At 42.9% G+C, this 15,704-nt stretch overlaps 1 protein-coding gene and 1 non-coding gene across 2 annotated transcripts in view; both read left to right on the top strand.

Annotated features, from left to right (window-relative positions):
* The window catches only part of TSHR (thyroid stimulating hormone receptor), a 94,901-nt gene that overhangs the window by 4,383 nt on the left and 74,814 nt on the right, over window positions 1-15,704 (top strand). The gene's annotated exons all lie outside the window — the stretch shown is intronic.
* On the top strand, window positions 10,470-10,605 carry LOC119934218. The gene has a single exon (XR_005452882.1). It is a non-coding gene; the product is annotated as a small nucleolar RNA SNORA7 (small nucleolar RNA).

Here is a 15,704-nt window from a genome sequence, read left to right as displayed (position 1 = left end):
TTACTGTGTGCAGAGCACTGTACTAAGCTCTTGGGAAGTACAAGCTGGCAACACATAGAGACGGTCCCTACCCTGCATCTAACAACTGTCTGCTGTGTGACTTTGGGCAAGTCATTTAACTTCTCTGTGCCTCAATTTTCTCATCTGTAATATGGAGATTCAATACTTATCTTACTACATAGACTGTAAGCCTCTTGTGGAACAGGGACTATGTCCAACCTGATTAACTTATATCTATCCCACCACTTAGAACAGTGCTTGACACATAATAAACACTTAATGAATGCCATTATTTTTATTAGCTACAAAGTCATGGAGGGTGAAGACAGAATTCCTGTTAAAAAAAAAAACCATAATACCAGGAACGGGTTCAAGCCACACAAAAGGAAACATGTCTTTATACTTTATACTTATACTTTATTCTCCCCCTTCTAGACCGTAAACTCATTATGGGCAGGGAATGTGTCTGTTATATTGTTGTATTCTCCCAAGTGCTTAGTACAGTGCTCTGCACACAGTAAGCACTCAATAAATATGATTGATTACACAGGGACTAGTCAAGCATGTATAGTTAACTATCACATGAAGTGGTGCCAACCAGTAAATCAATGGATTCAAGAAAGTGTTGCATAAGTTGTGAATGATTAGTCCATAATGTGTTTTTAGATGGGAAAGGTTGAAACTGTTGAGAGTACTAGACCGTTCTGCCCTAAATGAGGATGGATGTCAAGTAAGGCAATCATCTCTTCCTTTAAGAGAGTCTTGGGACCCCCATCTGAGACATAAGATGTCATTGTAGTTCATTCATTCATTCATTCAATTGTATTTATTGAGCGCTTACTGTGTGCAGAGCACTGTACTAAGCCCTTGGGAAGTACAAGTTGGCAACATATAGAGACGGTCCCTACCCAACAACAGGCTCACAGTCCAGAAGGGGAAGACAGACAACAAAACAAAACATATGGACAGGTGTCAAGTCGTCAGAGCAAATAGAATTAAAGCTAGATGCACATCATTAACAAAATAAATAGAATAGTAAGTATGTGCAAGTAAAATAAATAGAGTAATAAATCTGTACAAACATATATACAGGTGCTGTGGGGAGGGGAAGAGGATAAAGGGGGCTCAGTCTGGGAAGGCCTCTTGGAGGAGGTGAGCTCTCAGTCGGGCTTTGAAGGGAGGAAGTGAGCTAGCTTGGCGGATGTGCAGAGGGAGGGCATTCCAGGCCAGGGGAAGGACGTGGGCTGGGGATCGACGGCAGGACAGGCAAGAATGAGGTACAGTGAGGAGGTTAGCGGCAGAGGAGTGGAGGGTGCAGGCTGGGCTGTAGAAGGAGAGAAGGGAGGTGAGGTAGGAGGGGGTGAGGTGATGGACAGCCTTGAAGCCGAGAGTGAGGACTTTTTTCTTGATGCATAGGTTGAATACACCTGGCCTCTCTGGCAGTATGGCAGGGTTCTCTGAGAAGCATCATGGCCTAGGGGATAGAGCACAGGCCTGGGAGACAGAAGGACCCATGTTCTAATCCTGGTTCCTCCACTTGTCTGCTGTGTGACCTTAGGCAAGCCACTTCTCTGGGCCTTAGTTACCTCATCTGTAAAATGGGGATTAAAACTGTAAGCCCCATGTGGGACAGGGACTGTGTTCAACCTGATTACCTTGTATCTACCCCAGCGCTTAGCATGGCCCCTGGCACGTAGTAAGTGCTTAACAAATATCATTAAGAAAAATTAAAAAAGAAAAGCTCCTCCTTCTTCTGATGGATATTCCCTAAGGCCATAACTGCTCACGCAGAATTGCCACAGTGAGGGTGACCCTCACCAAGCATCATTTCTTTCCCTCTCGTGGGAGTGTTCTTTTGTGTCTTGGGGCTTTTAACAAATTAATTGAAGCATTTCCCCATTCAAGCACCTGCTTCTTAGGGCCTTGTCACTTAGCCAAGCCCCTGATGCTAAAAGATTCTTATGGAAATCAATTAATAGGCTGCGGGGACTTTCAGAGTTTAAAAAGCATCATGGTGCCCCATCCCTCATGCCATCATCAAAATAACTGTGGTATTTGTTAAGCACGCACTTTGTGCCAAGCACTGTACTATTTGCTGGTGTAGATACAAGATGATCAAGTACTACTTGAGGCTCAAAGTCTAGGAGGGGGAACAAGTATGGATCTCCATTTTGCAGATGAGGGAATTGAGTTACAGAGGAGTGAAGTGACTTTCATTCAATCTCATTTATTGAGTACATATTTATTATTTGATTTGCCCAAGGTCACACAGAAGACAAGTGGTGGAGAACCCTGATCCTCTGACTCCCAGTCCTGTGCTCTCTCCACTTGACCACACTGCTAATCTCATGCAGGTCATACCCCAGATTCCTGCCATGCATCCATCCAGACAAGATACTTCTTCCTTGAAATCCCACATGGTCTCCCTGGTGTGAGCATGTTTATTTGTGGAGTACTACAGTCCACGTTGCTCCATTCAGCAATCAATCCATGCTATTTGAGCACTTTCCATATGCAGAACACTGTGCCAAGCACTGGGAGAGGACACTACAAAACAGTAGAAATAGATGATCCCTGGTCACAGGGAACTTACAGACTAGAGGGAAAGACGTTAAAATACATTACAGTTGTTCATGTTCACAAATGCTGCGTTACTGGGGGAGGGATAAATAACAAAATGCTTATTATTAGAAGTAGTATTAGTACAAATAATGATAATGGTATTTAAGTGTTTTCTATGTGCCAAGCACCATACTAAGTGCTGGGATAGATACAAGACAAGGTCATAATCAAGTCACAGTCGAAGTAGAAGCTCGGTGTGAGCAGGGAATGTGTGTGTTTATTGTTGTATCATACTCTCCCAAACTCTTAGTATAGTGCTTTGCACACAGTAAGTGCTCAATAAATGATTGATTGAATGAATGGATGAGAACAGGTGCTGAATTTTCATTTTGCAGATGAGGGAACTGAGGCACAGAGAAGTTAAGTGATTTGACCCAGATCACACCACAGACAAGTGGCGGAACCAGGATTAGTATCCAGGTCCTCTAACTCCCAGGCCCATGCTCTTTCCACTAGGCCATGCTGCTCAAAGGGAACAGGCCTGAATGCATAGGTGATGCAGAAAGGAAGTGTTAGCCAGCATGGACCTCTTGGAAGAGATGTGATTTTTTGAAGGACTTTGAAAATGGGGAGAATGGTGGCCTGTCAAACAGCAAGGGATGGAAATTCCAGAACAGAGACAAGATGAGCCAAGAGGTCATTGATGAGAAAGATGAGATAGAGGTAAAGAGAGCAGGTTGGTATTAGAAGGGTGAAGTGTGCGGGTTGGGTTGTAGTAGGAGATCAGCCAAGTTAAGGCAGGAGCAGGAGAACTGATCAGGGTGCTTCAAAGCCAAAGGTAAGGAGTTTCTGTTTAATGTGAAGATGGCTGCTTATTATGAGGTTTAGGCAGCTTTGTTTGGGAGGGCTTAGCACTGGTCAACTTTTAAAAATGAGTAGCTTCTTTTACTCTAACTTCTTCCATACTCTGGGGCATGTGTGCCGTGGAGCGGAGAGCCAATGGCTAAGAGGGCTTCCCAAACTGGAACCCAGAGCAATGTCTGCACAGTGTCAGAAGTTGGCTGAAAGGTCTGGCTCCATCTCCAGTCTTCCCAGATCCCAATATCTAACCCTGGCTCAGCTTCTGAAGAAGCCAAACAAAGCTGCCATTTCTCAACTACTCCCAGTGCCTGGAATCTAAAGGAGCAGAGACAGCTGCTAAAGAAGGCTGGGCACAAAGGAATGAGAGACCTGGGTGATCCATGTCTCTGGGAAATTAGACAGAAGTGAAACTAATGCATGAGAAATGTCCTCTGTTGCTCAGAAAGTTGGCTATTTACAGTGGGCGGCTGTGCAAGTCACAGCAAAATAGACACTGAGGTTAGATTGATACATTGACTTCCAGCAGTCTCAAAGAGACTTTTTTTTCCTGTGTTCTGAAGAGTAGGAATGCTGAAAACCATTAGTGATCTCAAGAAGCCAAATACTGGACTATGTTTTACTATTTAAATTGAAGTGGTATGTTATTTGCCGAGGCAACATAATATACTGGACAATGAAATAATAGATCTCAACTCTAGCCTTAGGACCAGCACTGACTCATCGCATTGCCTTGGGCAAGTTGTTTTTATCTGTGCATCTCTGCTTCTAGATCTGAAAAATAGGGAGCCTAAAACCCACTCCTAACAACTTAATACAGATGAGGTGAAAAGAAATGAAGCTTCATAGGACCTTATTCTTGGCCTTTGGAGGAAGAAACTGAGCGGCAAAAGGGTTGTGGAGATGTGTCCAAGCGTTGACCCCCCAGTTATATTCTGTAGGGGAAGAACACCCCACCCTGCCCACAACAAGTTTGCAGTCTAGTGGGTCAGGCAGACATTAACATACACAAATAATGACAGGAGTCTTGCTCTTTTTTTTCCCCAAGGTATTTGTTAAGGGTTTTTTATATGCCAGGCACTGTACTAAGTGTTGGGGTAAATACAAGCAAATCAGGTTGAACATAGTCCATCTTCCACATGGGGATCACATATTAACAACCATTATACAGATTTAGGGAACTGAGGCAGAGAGAAAGAATAATAATAATTGTGGTGTTTGTTAAGCACTTACTAGGTGCCAGACACTGTACTAAATGCTGGGGAGGATACAAGCAAATTGGGTTGGACACAGTCCCTATACCACATGGGGCTCACGGTCTTAAACCCCAATTTACAGATGAGGTAATAGAGGAACAGAGAATTGATTTCAATGCAATTCAATTCAATCCAATCATATTTATTGAGTGCTTACTGTGTTCAGAGTGCAATAAGCACAGTATTAAGCACTTGAGAGTGTACAGCCTAACAATAAACAGACACATTCCCTGCCCACAATCTAGAGGGAGTGAAATGATTTGCCCAACGTCACACAGCAGACAAGTGGTGGAGTCAGGATTAGAACCCAGGTCCTTCTGACTCTCAGGCCCCTGCTCTATTCACTAGGCCACGCTGCTTCCCTGCTTCTTTGTGCAGCAAGCCTTCAGTTGGGGCTCAGCAATTCTCCAGTTGTAGCTAGACACAGTCAATCTCTGCTGCAGTCAGAGAATTAGGATTCTAGCTGCAGCATTTTTTTTTCCCCTTTTCCCCAGTACTTCAGTGGCATAGAGACTTGAAATAGCAAAAATCTTTTCAGGGTAAGGGGTCACATCAGTAAAATTTAGGCCAGAATTATGTAGCCTTTTGAGATCATCTACAAGATAGTGGTCAGGGAATATGTCTGCTAACTCTGGTGTACTGTACTGTCCAAAACACTTCATCATCATCATCATCATCATCATCATCAATCGTATTTATTGAGCACTTACTATGTGCAGAGCACTGTACTAAGCGCTTGGGAAGTACAAATTGGCAACATATAGAGACAGTCCCTACCCAACAGTGGGCTCACAGTCTAAAAGGGGGAGACAGAGAACAAAACCAAACATACTAACAAAATAAAATAAATAGGATAGATATGTAAAGTAAAATAAATAAATAAATAAATAGAGTAATAAATATGTACAACCATATATACATATATACAGGTGCTGTGGGAAAGGGAAGGAGGTAAGATGGGGGGGATGGAGAGGGGGACGAGGGGGAGAGGAAGGAAGAGGCTCAGTCTGGGAAGGCCTCCTGGAGGAGGTGAGCTCTCAGCAGGGCCTTGAAGGGAGGAAGAGAGCTAGCTTGGCGGATGGGCAGAGGGAGGGCATTCCAGGCCCGGGGGATGATGTGGGCCGCGGGTCGATGGCGGGACAGACGAGAACGAGGTACGGTGAGGAGATTAGCGGCGGAGGAGCGGAGGGTGCGGGCTGGGCAGTAGAAGGAGAGAAGGGAGGTGAGGTAGGAGGGGGCGAGGTGATGGACAGCCTTGAAGCCCAAGGTGAGGAGTATCTGGCTGATGCGCAGATTGATTGGTAGCCACTGGAGGTTTTTGAGGAGGGGAGTAATATGCCCAGAGCGTTTCTGGACAAAGATAATCCGGGCAGCAGCATGAAGTATGGATTGAAGTGGAGAGAGACACGAGGATGGGAGATCAGAGAGAAGGCTGGTGCAGTAGTCCAGACGGGATAGGATGAGAGCTTGAATGAGCAGGGTAGCAGTTTGGATGGAGAGGAAAGGGCGGATCTTGGCAATGTTGCGGAGCTGAGACCGGCAGGTTTTTGGTGACGGCTTGGATGTGAGGGGTGAATGAGAGAGCAGAGTCGAGGATGACACCAAGGTTGCGGGCTTGTGAGACGGGAAGGATGGTAGTGCCGTCAACAGAGATGGGAAAGTCAGGGAGAGGACAAGGTTTGGGAGGGAAGACAAGGAGTTCAGTCTTCGACATGTTGAGCTTTAGGTGGCGGGCAGACATCCAGATGGAGATGTCCTGAAGGCAGGAGGAGATGCGAGCCTGGAGCCTGGAGCACTTATTCCGTGCTCTACACCTAGTAGGTGCTCAATCAATAATATTTATTGAATTTTTGAGTAATTTGAGTAATCATATTTACTGTATGCAGAGCACAGTATTACGTATTTGTGAGATTATAATACAACAGAGTTGGCAGACATGTTCTCTGCCTATAGCGACCTTACAGTCTAGAGGGGGTGACAGACATTAATAAAAATCAATAAATTATGAATATGGACTTAAGTGCTGTGGGGTTTCATTGATTGATAGTGAATTCTCCTGGTGCACTTAAAGAATGAATCTGAAAAATCCCCAAGGATTTTACAGTCAATTGTATTGTTCTCCAGTTGATACCCTTGTTTCAGTTAATGGGCTTCCTTAGAGAAGTGAAGTGCAAAGCAGACAGCCAGTGTGAATTTTCACTTATGCTTCTTCTTTGTGAGTCACCTTTGCATTCCATTGCACATAAGGAGGAACACTGAAGTGTGGGGAGGAGCCCCTTTCTTCAAACAAAGTCACTTGACCGACTTGGAAAGAGACTTGAGAGTGTGGACTTACATCAAGAAGTTTGTATAATTTTCTTGCAGAAATTCCAACCCAGGCATTCGATAGCATGAGTTCGCTCTTAAAGAGGAGGCATGGAAGAAGTAGATTACATTGAAATGAAAGGGCCAACTTTTGAAAGCAATTCATGATGACATTTTAGAGGTTCTTACTGCTTATTTTTAACACCCCAATCACTTCCTAAATATCCTGGATCTGTCACAGTTTTGGGAGAAGAAACAAAACAAAAATGTCTGGATCTATCTCTCTGGGAAGAAGTTTATCCTTTGTTTCACTGAAGGTTGTTTTTATGATTTGTCAGCTTGACCTCCACAAGTGAGCATGAGGATGGCTTACTATTATCTATTGAATCATCTTAAGTAGAAAGGTAAAAAATGAGGAAAAAGCCTGTTGGGGATTGAGTGAAACCCAATGTAGTCACTTAGATTCTCTACCTAAATGAGCAATATCTCCTGAAACTGGAGCCTGTATATATGTATATATCCTGTATATATGTATATATGTTCGTGCATATTTATTACTCTAATTATTTATTTATTTTACTTGTACATATCTATTCTATTTATTTTATTTTGTTAGTATGTTTGGTTTTGTTCTCTGTCTCCCCCTTTTAGACTGTGAGCCCACTGTTGGGTAGGGACTGTCTCTATATGTTGCCAATTTGTACTTCCCAAGCGCTTAGTACAGTGCTCTGCACACAGTAAGCGCTCAATAAATATGATTGATTGATTGATTGATTGATTGAGCCAACATCTTCAGCTGCCAATGCATTTATTATGCCAGGTCATATAATGGGCAGTAGTTTTCACTCTTTTTACAATGTCTTATATTTGATAGCATCCCAAATAACCAAAGTTACAGAATATGACCTGCCTTTCTTGCTCCTTACTTGTCATTTTTTGATACTGGTATGTGAATTAGGCCAAGGTGCCCAGGATCTGGCTTGGGTCTCTTTGTTCAGCTTTTGTGACTATAGCAACAGAAACATGGGATTTAAAATTTCACTTTTTCTAATGTAATAGTTTTGGTGGTGCGGGGAGATGGGCTAGGAAAAGGGGCAGGAGTCCTAGCTCTTTCCTTGGCAAGGCTATTTTCTGAGACACATCTTTTTTTTTTAACCTTTTCTCAGGATCAGTTGTCTTAGCTGCTGTATGAACAATTCCACTTCCTAAAGGGCTTGGGAACCCTAGAATGAAAGGCCTGGGAATCAGAGGACCCAGATTCTAATCCCAAATCCTCTACTTGATTACTGTGTAATCTTGGGCAAGTCACTTATTTGCTGTATGCCTCAGTTTCCTCAGTTGTACAATGGGGATTGCAAATCTGTTCTTCCTCCTGTGACTTAGACTGTGAGCCACATGTGGGACAGGGACTGTGTCCAACATATCTTGGATGTACCCCAGTGCTTAGACTAGTTCTTGATATGTAGCAAGTGTTTTAATAAAATGCCTTTAAAAGATGGTACAGCATGCACTTTAGCAAAAACCATTTTACTTGAGGAAAATTATGCTCCACCCCCTCTTCCCAATCTACTCCTTGTCTACCAACTCTAATGTATTGTACTCTCCCAAGCACTTAATACAGAGGTCTGCACACCGTAAACATTCAATAAATAACCTTGATTGATTTGGCAGCTCCATCTAATCTGCCAGACTACTGGCAGTGATCAGAGAGAGAATCCATGGACATGAGTGTTTATCTTCAGTACTCTGTAGTATCTTTAGTCTGTCAGAACTCCAACAAAATGAATTTCCAATTTTTTTTTCCTTGAATTTCTAGGTTTTTTTGTATATTTGTAAAACATTTGCTTCTCAATTATTAAAGTCTGCTTCCCTTCCCTCTTACATGATTTGGATACAGATTTTCCTGCCCTGTGTTTCCAAATCAGATGTTTCTTCTCTTATTTTTTTTTCTTTTTCAGAATTATAATTTTGGGATATTCACACACAAAAGGAATAGAAATGAAATAGCAGTCATGACCTGCACTGAAGATCTGCCTAGTTTACATTACTGTGTTTCAATGTGTAAAAGATTATTTTTTCCCCAGAAAAAGGTAGTCAAAAAATTAATCTCCAGCTTTGATCAGCCTTAAAAATATTGTTAACTGAAAAAGAATATATCGAGTGTACTCTCCTCTTTGTCAGATCTAGCCTTCTGACTTTGGTAAAACCACCGACACTGAATTATCCAGTAAGTATTTGGAGATTTTGCTCTGCTAATACAGGAAGCTCTGTCAGCCAGCAGAGGGAGCATGAAAGAAACTGCAGAGGGAGTATTTGTAGTCTGAATTCTCTGGTCAGTTTAATCGCCAGAGCTATCAGAGATAAATCATAAATGAGTTGATTCCTCATTATGCTGTTTCAGTGCAGGGCCTATTGTGTGACAAGCGGTCTAACTGGCAGATCCTGAGTCCTCTGTGGACCCTGTGGACCCTGAATCGCTCAATTGTCTCTGTCTTTCCTACTAACCCTAGCTCTTCTCCCAGTACACCCCAGCTCACACTCGTTGTTCCTCTCAAGCCAAACTGTTAGGTTTGCCTTTTTCTCCTCTCCCCAGCAACCAGACCTAATGTTCACTCTCGCCTCCCTAGAACTCCCTCTCCCTTCGTCTCCATCAGACTATAACTCTCCCCACATCTTCAAAGCCCTTCTGACTGTAAGTTCACTGTGGACAAGGAACATGTCTACCAACTCTTGCATTGTAATCATTGGTGTCTAATCAGTGGTATTTATTGAACACTTACTGTTTGCAGAGCACTGTACTAAGCACGCCAGTGTATGATTCAACAGAGTTGGTAGACCCATCCCCTGCTCACAACAAGTTTACGGTCTAGAGGGGGAGAAAGACATTGATATATATTTATAATACATAATTTATAGATATGTAGGTAAGTGCTGTGGGATGAATAACAAATGTCCAAAGGTCACAGATCCAAGAGTATAGATGACTGAGAAGGGAGAGGGAATCATGGAAGAGTGCTTAATCGGGGAAGGCTGCTTGAAAGAGCTGTGACTTCCTTAATAAGGCTTTGAAGGTGGGGAGAGTTATGGTCTGGTGCATACTGGGGCAGGGGAGTTCCAGGCCAGAAGCAGGATATGGGAAAGTGGTTGGCGGTGAGAAAGGCAAGATCGGGACACAGTGAGGAAGCTAGCACTAAGAAGAGCAAAGTGTGCAGGCTGGGCTGCAGTAGTAGTAGTTTTATTGTCCTCTCCCAAGCACTTAATGCTCTGCACATGGTAAGCACTCAATACCACTGAGTGATTCTGAAATCACATCTTCTCAAGGAGATCTTCCCCCCAGTGAATCTCTCCTCTCCCCTACTCTGTTCCACCACGATGTGCCACTTCACTTCCGCGCTACCTGTGATCTTGCGAACTGACACCCCTGCTATTGTAGCCCTTAGCTAAATATCTTTATACTCAATAGTAATAATACTTTTAAGTGCTTATCCTCACCTCAGGATCAAACCTGGAGAGTTTCCAGTACTCTACCGGTCTCGGCTACGAGAGGGAGAGTCAAGCAGAGGCATACCAATTGCATTTCTAGCTTGGGCAGTGGCTAGTGAGTGAAAGGCAATCTGCTACAAGTTAAAACTCACCTGTGCTGGGCAGCAGCAGCATGGGAGAGAGTTGAGGATGTAGACTCAGGTTCACTGTGTGGAAGAAGGCAATGGAAAACCACTTCCATACTTTTACCAAGAAAATTCTATGGATACACTACCAGAACAATTGCAGATGGAGGTGGGGCATTCTGGGAGAGATGTATCCATAGTGTCACTATAGGTTAGAGATGACTCAACAGCATAAGACAAGACAGCAGTTTCAGTTCTTACTGTTTTTGCCACTGCTGCTTATCACTATGCTGAAAATGATGTCCACTTAATAACTGGTCCCTCCAGTTCTCCTATTACACACACACATTCTCTCTCTCTCTCTCTCTCTCTCTCTCTCTCTCTCTCTCTCTCTCTCTCCTCTCTCTCCTCTCTCCTCTCTCTCCTCTCTCTTCCCCATTCCTCTATCCCCAAACCAAGCAGGGATCATTCAGCTACTTCCAAATACGGTAACTCTATTCATACGGTGCAAAACAGTTTCCTGCTTGTAATCTTCAAGAGGCACAATGGGTGATGGCAAAAGTGAAGAATTTCTCCCTAGCTCCTCATCCAGTTATCAATCAAGTTCTACAATATTTTACAGCACTAACAAAGTGTATATTTTTGTAGAAATTTTCTTAAAGAACCAGTTACCCTTTTTTCCTATCACCTCATGGTTTTTCTCACCCCACAAAATACTTCTGCACCTCCAAATTCCTATCACAAAGTCATTGGATAGTGGCTTTGATGCAGAGAAACCTGGGAGATATTGTTTTAGTTTCTGAGTGGGACTGTGAAAGGTGGCTCGGGCTGGTGATTCCCCACCCCTGAACCGTCATTTAATTTTGAAATCACCTCAAATATTTCAGAGTTGATTTTAGGAAGCAAACAGTAGCTTCAGCTCTGTTATTCATTCATTCATTCAATCATATTTATTGAGTGCTTACTGTGGGCAGAGCACTGTACTAAGCACTTGGGAAGTACAAGTCGGCAACAAAAAGAGACGGTCCCTGCCCAAGAACAGGCTCACAGTCTAGAAGGGGGAGACAGACAACAAAGCAGAACATGTAGACAGGTGACAAAATCGTCAGAACAAATAGAATTAAAGCTATATGCACATCATTAACAAAAGAAATAGAATAGTAAATATGTACAAGTAAAATAAATAGAGTAGTAAATCTGTACAAATATATATACAAGTGCTGTATATGGAAGGGGAAGGAGGTAGGGCAGAGGGGATGGGGAGGAGGAGAGGAAAAAGGGGGCTCAGTCTGGGAAGGCCTCCTGGAGGAGGTGAGCTCTCAGTAGGGTTTTGAAGGGAGGAAGAGAGCTAGCTTGGCGGATGTGTGGAGAGAGGGCATTCCAGGCCAGGGGAAGGACATGGGCCGGGGGTTGATGGCGGGACAGGTGAGAATGAGGCACAGGGAGGAGGTTAGCAGCAGAGGAGTGGAGGGTGCAGACTGTGCTGTAGAAGGAGAGAAGGGAGGTGAAGTGGAGGGGGCGAGGTGATGGAGAACCTTGAAGCCGAGAGTGAGGAGTTTTTGCTTTATTCGTAAGTTGACAGGCAGCCACTGGAGATTTTTGAGGAGGGGGTAACATGCCCAGAGCGTTTCTGCGCAGAGATAATCTGGGCAGCAGAGTGAAGTATAAACTGAAGTGGGGAGAGACAGGAAGATGGGACATCAGAGAGGAGGCTGATTGCTACTGAATGAACAAGGAGAGCTCTAGGGGTCAGTGTAAACTTTAGTAAAATACAAAGCCAAGTCTACTATTAGCAAGTGATTCAGTAGAGACTTTGCCTCTCCCATAATTATTTGAATTCAGGTACATGTTCAACTTTATATTGTGGGCTGTTTAAAACAGGTTTGAGATCTATAAAACAGGAATAATTGAGCACAAAGGAAGATATAGAACAGATGTAACAACTACTGTGCTTTTTACATGGTGATATCAGGGGAGATAGCAGGATCTAGTAGGAAAATGCAGATGTCTTGGAAATTGAAAGATCCAGTTCAAGCCCCAGCTCCGCCCCGGCCTAGAGTTTGACTTTGGCCAAGCCACTTAACCTCTCTGTGACCCCATTTCCCTCCCGCAGCCCCTGTGACCCTGGGATATACCCGAGGCATGCTTCAGACATCAGAATACTTCAAGACAGAGGAACTTCTGTCATCCCCTCCTATTGAGTATGATATCTGTAGATCACACTGTATGTACATACAGAGTTTAGTATGATGTCATACTGACATCCATTCAAACCTCTGAACAGATAGTTCTTTGAGGGGTAATCTTGGCCTGCCTTCCCTGGCTCCAGAGCTATTGTGTCCCCTCCTGGGTCCTTGCCCCACAAGCTATCATGTGGACATTTTTGACTGCTACCATTCCCCTGCTATCCATCACGGAAGAAGACACTTACTTTGAACATACTTTCCCCTGGTTCTAAAACAATGCTCTAACAAGGCTTAAAAACATTCAATCACCTTGCCCCCACCGACCTTACCTCGCTACTCTCCTACTGCAACCCAGCTTACACACTTCACTCCTCTAATGCCTACCTACTTATTGTACCTTGATCTCATCTATCTCACCACCAACTTCTCACCCACATCCTGCCTAGGGACTGGAACGCCCTCCCTTTTCATATCTGACAGACAATTACTCTACCCGCCTTATTGAAGGCACATCACTGCTAAGAGGCCTTCCCTGACTAAGCCCTTATTTCTTCTTTTCTCAATCCTTTGTGCATCACCCTGATTTTCCCCCTGTATTCACCACCCCCACCCTCAGCCCCACAGCACTTTTGTACATATCCATAATTTATTTATTTTCATTAATGTCTGTCTCCCCCTCTAGCTCATTGTGGGAAGGGAATGTGTCTGTTATATTGTTGTGCTGTACTCTCCCAAGCAGTACAGTGCCCTGCACACAGTAAGCACTCAATAAATATGATTGATTGATCTGCACACAGTAAATGCTCAATAAATACTCCTGAATGACTGCATGAAAACACCACTTTTCCTTTCCTGGACATGACAGTCAAATTATTGAAAAATTTGTACTGGCTATCTTTTCTGTGTTACATTTTAAATCCTATCATCACAGAATTCCCCTAATTCCACTGACTAGGACATAGTGAATGGAGACAAGAAATAGTGTCATTCATTGCTAAGGATACTGAGCCACATAACGACTGCTGCATTCTGGAAAGTTTGGAGCACTGCTAGTTGTTGTTTTTGATCTTATCATAAGCTGCTTGAATGCCAAATGGACCCTAATTAAAGGACTCTTGAAAATTGCAATTACTCTAGGAACAATAGAAATTTTTGGGGGGTCATTTTAGATACTCAGGCACTAATTAATTGTTTTTAAGGAGCTTTTCCTTTTCAGAATAATAAAGGAGCATCTGCAGCATAGCAACAATTTCCCCTTACAATCTGGTTTTGAATTTCAGCTATAAGACACTTTCTTACAAGAAGCAATTCACTTTTGAGATAAATTTATTAATATCAAATTGACAATTACATAGGTTCCCGAGTCTTGAGTTAATATGATTAGACTGAGTGTTTGCCACAGCCTTTTCTAGAAGCGCTCCACAGTTTTAGCTTGAGCCGAATGTGCAAACCTTCTAGCTGCCACAGTATGAAAAATCCTTATAAGTTTTTAAAATATAAATCACAATTTACCTCATCATTTAAGCTAGGCATTGAATGTTCCTTCAGGTCATTTCATTAGTTAATATTTGTCTGTTTAGAATTGGCAATTTAAAAAAAATACAAGAGGAGACAATGCTTTAAGAAAAGTGATTGTTTGCCTTCTAGATTAAAAATGGGGTACATTTTAAAGTCAAGTTCATTTTATTCCAATATTGCAAAAAGTCACCTGGAAAAAGGGACGTTTGACTAGAATATTCTTGCTACTACTTCTTAGGAGACTTTCATTAACTTTACTTTCTTTTTTCTCGAAAACTGTTTTCTCTCCTGTGTAATACTTCATCAATATCCCACTTAAATTGATACATTGAATTAACATTAAAAAGTTTTCCCATAAAATTCCCCCATCTACAGTCACTAGAGTTGTTGGTTGCTGCTTTCCTCTGCCCAAAAGAAAGGGGACAGATTATCCAGCTCCTCTCCTCTTCCATGTCCACACTGCCACGTGCCAGGAACCCAGTGAGAAACTGAGCTGTGGACAGAAGATAGTGTCATGTAACTCGGCACTGTGAGTGCCTTCGTTGGAGCTCCCAAGGCCCATTCTATGGTTTTAATCAATCATATTTATCAAGTGCTTACTGTGTACATAGCACTATGCTAAGCATTTGGGAGAATACTATGGTATAACAGAGTTGGTCAACATTTTCCCTGGAGAAAGACATTAAAATAAATCACAGATATGTACTTAAGTGCCGAGGGGTGAATAAAGGGTACACATCCAAGTGCAAGTTTGATGCAGAAGGGAGAAGGAGTAAAGGAAATGAGGGCTTAATCGGGGAAGGCCTCTAGGAGGAGATGTGATTTTAATAAGGCTTTGAAGGTGGGGTGGGTGGTGGTCTGTCGGATATGAAGAGGGAGGGAGTTGCAGGATGGGGGCCAGGGAATCAGAGATGAGCTAGATGGGACTGAGGTATGGTGAGTAGGTGAACCTTGTAATGATAATAGTAATAATTATGGTATTTATTAAGTACTTACTATGTGCCAAGCACTGTTCTAAGTGCTGGAATAGAGAAGCCAGGATGGTTGAGGGTGTCTTTTGGTTGATTTAGATGTTGATCTCCCTTCTAGACTGTGAGCCTGTTTTTGGGTAGGGACCGTCTCTGTATGTTGCCAACTTGTACTTCCCAAGTGCTTAGTACAGTGCTCTGCACACAGTAAGTGCTCAATAAATACGATTGAGTAAATGAATGAATGGAAGCAGGGAATGAACCCAGACAGTTTCTCCAAGTCCCTTCTTCTGTGGTTATGTGGTGACAATTCTAAATGCATTAATGTGTGGACTTAGTGAATTGCATAGAATCATAACAAACTGAGTCTGAGATCCTGCAGCCTAAAGTTGGATTAGGCTGCTTCTCCTCTGCTAAAGTCTGTTTGTTTCATTTACTAGAGGA

The sequence above is a fragment of the Tachyglossus aculeatus genome, chromosome 1, assembly GCF_015852505.1.
Source record: "Tachyglossus aculeatus isolate mTacAcu1 chromosome 1, mTacAcu1.pri, whole genome shotgun sequence".
Lineage (NCBI taxonomy): Eukaryota > Metazoa > Chordata > Mammalia > Monotremata > Tachyglossidae > Tachyglossus > Tachyglossus aculeatus.
This window is presented reverse-complemented; position numbering and strand designations above follow the sequence as displayed.